Below are 13,351 nucleotides of genomic sequence, written 5' to 3' on the forward strand. Positions count from 1 at the left end.
TCTGGGCTGCAAGTGCACATTGTTGGCTCATATTCAGTTTTTCATCCACTAATACCCCCAAGTCCTTCTCCACAGGGCTGTTCTCAAACCATTCTCTGCCCAACCTGTATTTGTGCTTGGGATGGCCCTGACCCATGTGCAGGACCTTGCACTTGGCCTTGCTAAACTTCACGTGGTTTGCATGGGCCCACCTCTCAAGCCTGTCAAGGTCCCTCTGGATGGCATCCCTTCCCTCCAACGTGTCAACCGCACCACAGAGCTTGGTGTTGTCAGCAGACTTGCTGAGGGTGCGCTCAATCCCACTGTCCATGTTGCCAACAAAGAAGTTAAAACAGTGCCTGTCCCAATACTGACCCCTGAGGAACACCACTTATCTCTGGTCTCCAGTCAGACATCGAGCCGTTGACTGCAACTCTTTGAGTGCGATCATCCAGCCAATTCCTTATCCACCAAGTGGATAAATAAATAAACAAATAAAAACAAATAAAAAGAACTCATTATAGTCTGATGCATCAAAAAACAAATGAAAAGAACTCATTAGAGTCTGATGCATCAAAAATGTATCTACATTTCTGGAGAAGAAGCAAATTCTCACAAAACTGTGATAAACCATCCCCCAAAATGTAAATGTGATTCGTAAAGGTCTGTGTCCACATTTGCCCTAAAATGTAGAACATAAGCAGCTGTATTTTACTTATATCAATAGAATTTTTCCTACTGTACTAATTCCTCCTTATTATTCAATCATGACATCAAATATTTGCAAAATTAAGGTGATAGAAACAGTCCATTCATAAATTAGCAACTGACAAAAGTATGCGTTTTTCACTCAGGCTAAACTAGTTTTCATGTCAACAGGATATTATTTAATTAAAATATTAATAATGGTCTATTGCTTTTCTATCTAACTATTTGCTGAAAGTTAATGGACATTTGTATCTCTTTTGCAATACTGCTTTGAGAAAATGAAAGAATATCTGGGCTGTAAAAATGAGAACTGATAAAAGAACAGTATTATTACAACATCCTCGTTAATAAATGAGTATAGTTTTATTGACTATAGCTTCAGTCATGGCAGTTTTGGAAGCATAGAATGACTGTTATATTTAGAATATGTTATTGTAATACTGTTATTTTTGTCTCTATTCTATGTTTAAGCAGCGTGACATTAAAAAAAGTCCATTTTGCATGAGTCATAAATAAATTTATTCCTGTTAAAAATTAGACTAAATTTTATTTTTTACTTTTTTTTCAATACACAGGTCAAATGAGAGCAAGTAATAAATAATGAAATAGTTTGAAGTTTCCTCAAATAATTGATTATGAATAAAGATGTAGATTTTATGCCACAGGTCACAGATAAAAGCTCTTATCAGTGAAAATCATGAATAATTTGATGCAAATCAATAGAGTTCATGCAAGTGCAAAACTAGTCAGGGTTAGATCAGAATCAGACCCAACACTAGTTATTAACCTGCATTGTTAGCAACAATTACTGCCAAGTAATTTTCAGCATTTCCTCCATGAACCTTTGTTTCAAAGCCAAGATTTAGACAGCCTCAATTGATTTTACATAATTGCTATGTGTGCTTTATAAGCCTGTGTGTAGTGATTGTGTTCCTCAGTTATGAAAGTCTCATGTGTGAAAATAACCCTCTTTCTACTTTTAAGGTTTTAAAGAGCATCTAAAAAAAGTTATTGTACAGCTAAAAAGAAAAAAAAGTCAAAAGTGTATTTTATCTACCTCTTCTTTGATATTTAAAAATTATTTTCTAAATGTGTATTCCCTAATTTTCTTATATCACTTCTTATTATTCTTAATGTTAGTATTTGATATTAATAATCAGCATGTTTATAACTACAGTGTTTTATGAAAGATTTGTTCTTGTATCTTTTGGTATAGGATGTATTGGGCCCTGAGATCTCTGCAGTGAAACTAGGAAAAACCTTCTTTCTCAAGAGCCAGTGTGCCTTTTCCATACATCATGATAGTAAGTGCCAGGACATGATTTGAAACTTGCTATTAGTAGAAGAAATCAAAAGGATGTCTACTGAAGTTACAATTAAACTGATGTAAAACTAATATGAAATCAGTAACAGTTCATTTGTGTCATCCTGTTCTCTCCCTGCCCCAACTTGCTTTTACCATGATTATTCCAAGAAAGTTCTTACAGAGTTGGCTAGAAACCACACATACAGGTAAGCAATCTTGGGGTCAAAATTTGCTTTTATAACATTTGAATTAGAATGAGAAATGCTAGGAAAGAACCATATTTGCAGTAGGAACATGAGTTATTAGAAATAAAAAATAACTTGGCACAGTGATTCATCATACAGCGTTTCCAAATTAACTGTGACACTCAAGTATTTTCCTTGTATTGTAATGCCAATGGAGGATTTTGATGGATTTCCAACTCCTCTATTTCCCAACTGTTTAGTTTAACTTAAACAGACAAACAACTAACACGAAGCAAGACCTCTCTTTGTTTGCAAATTTCAGTGAGGTTTCTGTGGATGCTGTCAGAATTTGGTGTTTCTAAAGAAAAGTGGACTTTAACCAGATTGTAGGTCTGTGCATACAAATGCTCTGGGCTACTAGGACTCAGAATCCAAATCCCAATGTAGAATAAAACTTTTGCAGCACATTATGAAGAGTCTTTGTTTTCTTGTTGGTAGAATCTACTCTCCTTTTAAGGTAATTAGTAAGATTGACGCTATCCCCTGTCCTGTAGCTTATATCTTAATTTCAAGTTTAGATGTAGTGAGTTGACCACATTAGCTTGTAATTTGTAATTCCCATTTTTCTCTACTTTGTCATGGTTACAATCCAATTCTCATGTGTTTGTCGATAGAGGTATTCTACTAGTGTACATATGCTACTCATTAGCATCACTGGTAAGTGAGAATTAACAGCTAAAACACTTGACTATGATTTTTAAAAAGATTATGTGATTAGTCTTGCTTCCACTGAATGCTGTCAAGAGTTTTCCCATTGTCTTGTGAAGGAGTAGTTTTAAGTCCTATGTACCATTTAATTAAATAATTGCATTTAAAAAGGAATATGTGTTGTGACAAATTTGAAGTATCTTAGTAATTTCTGTAAGATCCCTTGAACTCAGGATTGAAAAAAGATGATAACGTCCTAGTACAAGAAGTCAGATAAGTAACATACACTCTGGGAACTAAATTCCTGCTTTGTTACAGAAACATGTTAACCAGCAGATTTACAAATGCAAACCCAGTAACAAACAGTAAATCTTGGAAGGAGCCAAGCTTACAGTGAAAAACACATCCCAGCATGTGGTGTGTGACATTATTCACTTTTCATCTAAAATTAGAAGTATGTTTTGTGGATGTGTTACATGTGTATGCATTTGTATGTATGTGTAGATTATTGCAGATATTGACAGAACGAGATCCACTTTTGGGGACTGATTCAATAAATATATTTCACATCCCTTCTAAGAAGAAAACTAGAAAAAGAAAAAAAAAATCCTTTCTCTAACAAGTGAGAATGTTTGACCTGGGAACAGTGTAGTCCAATAAAATGTACCAGTACTTAACTAATTTATTGTAATTCTAAGAAAAAAAAGTGGCTGCAAATATTTTCAGATTGTTACACAATTTCTAAGAAAACAGGAGCAACAAAACCCTTTCTCTCTCTATTTATTTTTTTTCTTCCTGAGAGGCGTGGGGTGTGTTCTGCTTTTCTTTCCATAAACACATTAAACAGTGAAAAGTACATTTCAGTCTCACACTGCTTTTCATCTTGTTTGGTTTCATGTAACTTTAGGCCACTGCTCCAAAGCTTGCTCTGTTCATCAGTGGATCCAGGCCATTAGTAATCTATATAATTATAAATGTAAATAAACCCCTTTTTTACACCATTTGTGTGCAACATCACCTGGCTGCTGCTGCCAAAGTGTCCAAAGAAAAGAAACAAATTCAGACCTTTAAAGCAAATCTCTGAGGAGTTTAAATTTTTTAAAGTTTTAAAATAAGATGAAGTCTGTTTTGGTTTGACTGCTCCATTTACTAGAACACAGAATAATTAAAAAACTTCTTGGTGCTGTTGCTTTGTGTAAGGAAGAATATGAGAGGTGAGAACATCAAGGTTTATTATTCCCAAGAAAAATCAGTACATGTTTATAACATATTATAGCATTTTTCAGCATCCTGCTGAGGCTTGTCAAATACATATACTCTGACATATTGAGTTGATGGTAAGAATGTTAAGTTTTATGCACAATAATTATGCTTATACTAAGCACTCAAAAAATTCTACAAAGGATACATTACCTGGATGATAACCCAAAGTTGTATTCTGGGGTGGTGATAATAATAGTAATAAACTGAAATTTACCTGGACAATCAGCAGATTCTCGAGAAAGCAGAGAGGCAAAAATGAGTCAGAGACAGGTGACAGTGGTTGAAGGTAGAGTTACTACTTATTCCTTACAATTTTTCCCTGAAAAACAAGTTGCATATAGCTAAAGTTATAAATACGGCTTGAAAAATTAAAATACTGCTATTCTTTCTTGTTTAGTTAGCTTGCCAAACTCCACTGACACAGAAGTTTTGCAGGTTGTGGAAGACAGTTTTTAGTCTTTCACAACCAACATAAATTCACAATTGTTTTGCTCAGGATAAGGTTTGCATAAAACTACTCCTTTCCTATCATTGCCAAGAAAGATTTACAATTTCAGCTCAAAACTAAGTAAAATTCTGACATTATCTCAAAGTTTTACCTTGAGTTTTGTATTAATTCAGCATAGGCAAGTATGAAAACTTTTACCAAACCAGAAAGTAAAAAAGGAGACAGATTGAAGAGAGAAGCAGTGAAGCAAGGAGAGATTATCAAACCACATAAAAGCTAAAACTTAGAATGTTAATAAAGAAATTCTTGATGAGGTGAAGACTTAGCTACTGTGGGCTAAGATATGCATTAGAATTGAAGAGAATTGTATATATCAAACTATTTAAACAAGCTGAGAAAACATAAACAAAATTGTTAGAAAGGACCTCAACAGGAAATTTTGGTTTCTTAGTTAGCACTCTGAGTATTTTCCCATTTTAGGTTAATGGTGGCCAAATCCTCCTTTCACCACCTCGGTGACAGCACAAGCAGAAAATTCACATTCTTTCAGTGCATAAGTGTCCATATGTCTGTGATGTGCCTTTTGAAGAAAAATATTCCCAAAGCCACTGTAAAATTTGTCAGTTGCTGGGAGCTTGGGCTCGAACTGCAGCAAATGCGTTTTTAAAACCAGTTTTCTTCCATTTTACTCTAATCAGTTAATCAGCATGGTTGGGGCCATACAGGGGCTCTCGATCTTTTTAACACTGCAACTTCTCACTTTCATGGCCCTTGAATAAATCTGCTTTTCCTCTGCCTTGTTTCAAATCACTCTACTACACTACAAGTCTAAGTGGTAAAGCTGGCAGCTAGAAAATGGTGTACACTAGAATATGTTCCGTTTTGTTCTTCTCTCACAAGCAATTCTATGCACTGATGCAACTGCAGTGTCTGGATGGAGTCTACCGTCTGTAAATCCTTACACTTTCTGGTCTGTTTTTCACAAGTCAAGCTTCCCTTTTTCAATCTTTCATCAATACCAGCTCTTTCAGCCTTCAGTTTGTCAGCAAAATCCACGTAGCTGATTTCTTGTCAGAAATCAAATGAAAAAATAAAAAAGATACTTGTAATAATTGTGTAATACCTGTGCAATACCTGTCTAATATCTTCCCAGCGTTGTTAGTTCTTAGAATCAGAAAGGTATTTGTTCATTCATTTGTTTGTAAAGTGTCCTGCATTGCCGAGGGCACTCAATTAATAGTGGAAGAGAATACTGTCATATTTCTGCAAAAAGCGGAGAAAAATGCGTTTCTACTCAGGATTTTTCTTAGAAAAACTATAGAATATCTGTTCTCTGAGGAGAAATTACATGAGATTCAAGTGCTGTAATTTGCCATGAAGAGGAAGAACAACTGTAATACAAGAGCAGGTTCATCTATCTAGAAAAGTCATGCAAGTTCATATTAAGTCAAAGGGGCCTATTAAGACGTCACTTAGTATGTAAGTAAATTTATCAATACATTTAGTACCCACAGTTCAGAAATGTTCAGTATTTGGAGAATTGCATTTTCAGTTCACTTAATACTGTTAAAAGTATTTAATCATAGACAGCAGTTTTTGGAATGAAGGATGTAAGAAGCTCTGAAAGACAAAGTTCATGAGTTGTTTTGACAATATTAGTCTCATGATTTATCTTCCCATATCTTCTCTTTGTGACAGCAGGTAAAACAAAATATGAACATTTTATTAGATTGGAGTATAGTGTCTTGTCTGGCCTTAGTGCAGCTACAGCTGTACAAATAATGCATTTAAATGCAAGTCAACAAAAAAATCTACTAATTTTTTTTTTTTAATGAGGGTACAGGAATAGCTATCTGGCCATGCTTCCTCTGGTAACTGCAAGAGTGAACTTCAAAGTAATGACGTTTTATAAGGTATTTCAAATCCATTCCCTTTGTGTGCTATCCAATCCCTCATTTTGTCATGAACTGAAGTGTAGAGTTAGTTAAATAATATACACTCACAACATATTCTTAAGGCTATGCATTTTTGTACAACATTTCATTGTTCAGTTTATACAAAGACCATAATGAATATTTCTTAAAATAAGTCATGGAAATTTGTATTGGAAAAAATTAAAAATAGCAAACACATGAGAATGTCATAACTTCTCAAATATCTCCAAGTAAAAATTATCTGAGTTCTTCTTCATTTTCCCCCAGACCTGACCACAAAATAAGAAAAGCTGCTTGCTTTCATCTAAGAAGATAGTACTTCTTAGGGGTCTAAACTTTCTTTACTAGTTTTGGAATAATTATTAATGCTAATAGAATTAGAAAACAAGACAAATTAATTTCCTTTGCTTAAATTCAGGCTTAAGCAATATGCTAACAATCAAGAAAAGATACTAACCTGATTATCATGTAAAGACATTTTGTCAAATAGGTTTGTGCCTGTAGCAGGACAGCCAATATGGAAAATTCAGCATGAATATTTATGGTAGAAAGTGCTTTGCCTGATGGTGAGCATTTGCAGGAGCAGGGACTCTATGTAATGCCATGCAGTGGATTAAAAAGGGAGTGTTTGTGAAAAGGGATGGTCAGGGTTCAAAAAAGGAAAGGATATTTTGTGTGGGTGACTCCATTACAGTAAGAATCTGTCTGCTTTTTGTCCTAATAATTTCAGATATCTCTCTCCATGATTAAAAAATAAAAACACTCAAATATTTTTGGATAAAAGATGAAAATATTTTCTTCATAGATTTTTTGCTGCTGTATGAAGATGAAAAAAGAAAATACAGTCACCTGAGACACAGATACCATGCAAAATCTTGAGAATTTTTACCTAGATACCTCTATTTTTTCAGTCAAAATATAGAAGAAGAAGAAAAAAAACCCTAACCAAACAAAACCCCAAACCCCCACACCCCAGCAGCAAGTAAACTTCATTTGACATTTAGAATACTCACATAGTATTACATAAGGTTTAAAACTAGAGATATGTCAGTCACATTATTCCTTGAAATAAGGGTTTGCTTTATGGAAACAAAACATCTTTCAGAAGACAGGACCATGCCATGCATCAGTGAAAGTAAATTATTTACAGTGGCAGGGTCTGTGTATGAAGTTGTCATCGAGTGCAGCTTCCTCACCTAAACGTGTGGGTGGTTCTCGTGTCTGCTGGGACCTTGCTGTTCTTTCTCAGTGTTTTCCATTTAATTTGTGAAGTTGGAGGAGGACAGGCATATTCCCAACTCTGCTATTCTCACCCAGATACTGAAAATAATCTGTTCAAATCTAAATCCCAGGAAGTCTTTTCCTAATTTAAAAGTGAGCAGTTAATGTTTTATGAGAAAATGTTAGATTTATAAAATTTATATGGGGCCTCGTTGTCAAATATATCATACTTTTTTAGCATCAGTCCAACAACGCAAATGCATTTAAAGGTAGAGATTTAATTAATCTCTGAATTTCTTGCCAAAGGAAATAGTAAGCAGGATGGAATATACTGTAGGAGCATACCCCAACATTGTAGCATATTTCTGTATAGAGTAAGCTATCCTGGCTATCTAAATCCTTTTCCAGTGCCCTTATTAACACATTAAAGCTTATTAACCATCAAAATTTTCTGCTAAACCTCTAGCCTCTGCGGAAATTAGCAATCCGATTAATATTCTGCATGTTCCTGGGATAGCATGTAAGACAACGCTGTTTGATCATAGTTAATATTCTTCTATATTTAGCCTAAACAAATTCTTTGAGATCATGAGTTATACTGCTATAACTTGAACGTTGTGAGCTTTATTGCCTTTATGCTTTCAGTACCTCTTTTCTGCTTTGCTGGATTTCTAGGCAGCAGTATTAGTTTTCATGTATTTTTAGCAATCTGTCTACACATATAAGCAACACATTTTTAAATATTTCTTAGTCTGAGTTTTAGTTCTGAGGTGAATTTTAGTATTATATTAAATCCAAAAATACCATTGTTTCAAGTGCCAAAACACCATTGTTTCATCCTAAATGTATATTTATCTTTCTGAATCTATGTCTATATGTCTCAAGAATAAGGCAAAATCAACTGCAATACAAACATGAACATTGATAACACATGATAAACTATCATCACACCAAAATGATTTATAGCAGTTTTTAGTACGAAAGTTATTAATCCACTTGAAGAATTTTCTTAAAGGATAACTTCTAAAACTATTGGCTTTATGCTTTTGTAATATTTCAGGTTAGATAACCACATGTATGAATAGCTATGTGCCACTAACTCCCACAGGACACAGCCACCCCTGCATTACCTGTGCATTTTAAAAGTTACTTTGCTCTTGGTTCTGTTGCTGTTTATTATCTGATCCTGCATTCTGCAGCTTTGACAAAGTCTCATACTCAGTATGGCTGAAACCAAGCCTGCTGTGGAAACTCTGTCGAGACTAAATTTCATAGATAGAAGTGAGTCGAAAACACTCAGGACTGTGTATTCCTCTTTGCATTACATAACTATCTTCTAGAGTCATTCCACTCAGCTCATTACAAATACTTGCCCTAGTTTATTATGTACTAAAACGGTTCTTCTCAGGCCACAGCACTATCTTTCTTCCACTCTTGCCATGCCAGTATATATGTTGATGGAAGACAGGGGGTTTGTGTGTATTGCACTGAAAATGTGCTGTTGTAGGCATGGAGCATTTTCAGGGGCTTGCACATCAGTTTTACATGGGGAAAGCAATGAGAAAGGACAGAAACTATGGTTCTAATCTTCTGCATGTGGGGGATAAATATGTTTACTCTTGTAAAATCACCAGTATGCTTACTATATGTGTGATAGAATGGCAATTATTTTCTGCCTTTCTAAAGGTATGCACTTTCTAGATATCTGTTGGATAGATGTTAGGCTAATTTAATTTTACTATTTTTCCCTACTATTTTACATTCTGACTAAAAATGGTTTTATGTGTCAGTTCTTACGTGGTTTATGGCTTCCTGAAGATGTTGCAGCATCTGTGTAGAACTGGAATTGATATAATCTCAGATGTCCAAACTGCATAAAATTATTAATGTAATCTGGTGTATAGATTCATAATACCCTGGATTTTTATTAAATCACACATCTATACCTTTCTCTTATGCAACTCTCATGTGATCTATAATGCTTATAGAAAGAAAAAGATTGTGTAAATTAAACAGTATTAATTATCAATATTGAAACAAAGGTGTTACTGTGAGTTCTTTTAACTTCATGGAAAACTAAAAGTATTTTTCATTGGTGGTATAAAATGGAGCAACACCCATCACTGCACTTTTGCATTACTATATAAAGCAAAGATCAAACAGAAGACCATTATAAGGGCCAAATCTGTCTCTCTTCACTGGATCTAATACAGTTTGCACATAATTGTACCAATATTTGAGGAAATAAATAATCAATATATTAACCATAAACTGTAAAAACCCCCTAAACTTAGTGCAACATCTCCTTATTTGGTCTCATGTTGATTCTGTCCAGCTAGAAATTCCCTCACACCCCCCCAAAAGAAACTGCCAAGGACGTCTTTTTGAGGGGATATTATCTTCTCCAGTGCTTTAACATTCTTGTATGTTCTGATAATCAAGCTTACTCTTTGTCTTTCACTACACGGTCCTTTTGTGCCCCATTAGTCTGATGGTTTCTCTGTCATAAAGCGATGTTTTTGACAGAAAGGAGATTAATTTTTCTTAACATATATGATGACATTTTGACTGCAGTATTTTCAATGTCTCTCTTTCTTCCCATTTTTCAAATAGATTTTTAATTCTGTTTCCTGGATATCAGATTTCAAAAAGACCACTGGAATTCTTTTAATTTCAAAGCATATTTGCATTAGCATTGCTAATTAATGGGTAAATTATTAACACTAATTACTGCCACACATCTTCATATGCATGCAGGCACATACATAGAAAATTAGCAATTAATGTAACCATTGCTATAAATTTGACTGTTGGTAGTCCATGAAACTTACACAACTCTCTTAGAAGGCTTAAACTTTATGTATTTATATATTTACATGTACGTATGTAAACATACAAGCACACACAGACATATATATTTTTTATAAAGGCATGTATTTTTGTATTAGTTGCACAGTAACACCTGTGTTTCCTGAGCATGCATTTCTTCCAAACAGTACCATATGTAGTCAATCAAAAATGCAAGGCCTTACCTTTAGAATCAGGGCTTGATTTCTTAGATCTGTTATATTTCACTTCCACAGCACACTCTGCCCTAAGGTCTGTGATCAGCACTACAGTCAGTGTACCAGGCATGACCTCTATATATACAAAGTTCAGTAATAGCAACAAGTGAATACTTAGATTCTTACTTCAGTTCCACATTTATCAAGTGATATTACTCATAGAAAGAGATCCTTCAAGCAAACACTTAATCTGCGTTGAATTGGGAGTGATCTTGATGATACACTTGGGGAAAAAAAAAAGGAGCTTATTGTACAACACAGCAGATGAAAATACCCGCAGCCATTGCACGTACCACTCATTCTGTTAACCATGTAATATACATTGTCATTTTGACGTGTAGACTATTTCTCTTCCTCTATCACCTCCATGTCAATCCAATTCACTCATTCTTGCCAATGATGAAATGAAAAAAAAAAAGAAAAGAAAAAGAAAAGGAAACGTAGAAAGATTGTTATCCTAGATCTGCGTTTGCAGAACATTTTAAAGCCAGTTAGATTAACCATTGGGAAGATGTTAGTCTAGATAAGAGAATCCCCACTGGTTTTCTGTCTCCCTTAGACAATGAGATCACATAGTTGTGTCTGTGCCTCTCTGTTTTGGATTGTTCTATTTTAACACATAACAGATTGAGGGCTGCCTACTATTCCTAATTAACTCAAGTTAAACTAATGAGAGAGAGGGTGGAGGGAGTGCCAAAAAGAGAAAAGAGATCATGAGTTGGAAGAGATTGAATTACAACTTAAAGGGGATGGAGAAAGGAAAAGAAAAAGGAGGGGGGGGGGAGGAGGTGCAGATACAGCTAGGCTGAAAAGTAGGGGAAAAGAAGGGCCTGAGAACAGATTTGCCTTTTATTTCCAAGAAAAGGCAAAGATGGCTTGCAAAAACACCAAAGAAATATAAGTAATCCAACATTGTACTGAAGTCAGATTGTCGCTTGTTAGGAAATACTTCAGCACCCACTGGAGAACAGCTCAGATTCCAAAATCCAGTTATTGCTCTGCTATCAACAGCTTTATCCAGCATGTACCCACAATTTATTGATGTAGTTGTTTTTGCCAAGAAAATACCATGTAAACTAATCGTGGAGGAAAGTTGTCTGTTATTCCTAAACCTCACAAAAAATGCAAGGGATATGTCAGGTTTTGTTGTACTGTACCAAACAATTTTAAATGTAGTTTTCCTTATGCTAGGAGTTGGAAATAGGCACACATGCACAAAGAGGAAGGTAGAACTGAATGTTCTCTATGTAAAAACAATGTGTTATTTTCCCAGCTATGAATAGAGTAATTTCTAGATTTTATGTTCATGCACAAGAAGTTTTCACTCTTCACTTTTACTGTTATAAATTATTTTGTGTGTAGACTTCTTTATATAGAATATATTACAACACATTTTTTGAGAGATTTTCTTTGGAAGATTTCCTATGTAAAAACACAAATCTGAATCTGTAGTGATCTTAAATACATTCAGTGCTGTCCTGATTCTGCTCTCACACTGCTGTTACTAGTAGGTTAGTTGTTGGGCTTGATAGCGCAACCCATAATAAAATGGTAGTGACCAACTTTAATGTAGAGCAATTATTAAATAAGAGCTGAGTTTCAGGTGTGCACATACTGTGCGTAATGCCATGTTTAGAGGGGTGCCTTTTGCCCCAGCCCCAGAAAAATACTCTGGCCAAGAATCCCACATTTCTGTGCCTGGGATCTCTTCTCTCTACATACAGAGATCGGGACAGGAGCCTGCTGGAGGCAGAGGGGACAATAGGAGTGTGTTTGGTGTGGTTGCAGCTGAGGCTGTAGGGTTTGCCAGAGGTGAGGCCTTACCTTCAACACATGTCCCCAATCCAAATTCGGGCTGGGCAGGAGGAAAGAGGGGTGATAAAAGCTAGGGAAGCAATAGGAGAAGTGGAGGTGGAAGGGGAGAGCTGGTGAGGACAAGGAGGAGGGCAGGACTGGGGGAGTCACTGTGAGTCAGGTTGAAGGAAACAAGTGCAGTGAAGAAAACATGGTGTCATACCAAGGGAGGGGAAGCGGGGGAAGGAGTCAAACCTTCACGTTGGGGAAATGAGGGAAATGCTGGGAAAGCAACATGCAGAGAGGTGGGTGAGGCTGAAAACAGAGGGGGTGGGTGAGGAGGAGTTTCCACAGGCAGCGTGCGGTGGAGAGAGGAAGGGGACAGAGGAGGGCGGTGGGAGAGTCAAGGGCTGGGGATGTAGCCTGGCCCCTGCCACCCCAGCCCAAAACCAGAAGCTCCTGTTGGACTCCATGCCTGCATGTGCCTGCACACGCGTGCACACATGCGTACATGTACGTGCTTGCCTCTCTGCTGTGGCCCAGATTGGGGTTAATAAAAGCACTGGCTGGTTTGACAAAAGCCGAGGAGATGTGACAGGTAAGTGGGAAGGAAATAGCCTGCTCGTTTTGGCCGGCTGTAGTTATTTGCGTCTAACGAGGCCAGCTCGTCGCCAGGCTCTGTGTAGATGAAATGAAGCGATGGGCTGAAGCAGGGCAAAGGAGGCGCCGCGTCCTGACAG

At 36.1% G+C, this 13,351-nt stretch overlaps 1 protein-coding gene across 2 annotated transcripts in view; it reads right to left on the bottom strand.

Moving 5' to 3' along the window:
* ALDH1A1 (aldehyde dehydrogenase 1 family member A1) overlaps positions 1-9,007 on the bottom strand; it is a 53,251-nt gene extending 44,244 nt beyond the window's left edge. The window contains exons 1-2 of one of the 2 annotated variants that reach the window (XM_052778541.1): positions 8,883-9,007; positions 4,364-4,468 (exon numbers count right to left, since the gene is read on the bottom strand). The gene's annotated coding sequence lies outside the window, so the exon portion shown is untranslated. Of the gene's footprint in view, positions 1-4,363; positions 4,469-6,988; positions 7,109-8,882 lie in introns of those variants that run through there. The other variant, XM_052778544.1, reaches the window with a different exon arrangement.
* Between the last annotated feature and the right edge of the window lie 4,344 nt (positions 9,008-13,351).

Source organism: Harpia harpyja, chromosome Z (genome assembly GCF_026419915.1).
Source record: "Harpia harpyja isolate bHarHar1 chromosome Z, bHarHar1 primary haplotype, whole genome shotgun sequence".
In the NCBI taxonomy this organism is placed as follows: domain Eukaryota; kingdom Metazoa; phylum Chordata; class Aves; order Accipitriformes; family Accipitridae; genus Harpia; species Harpia harpyja.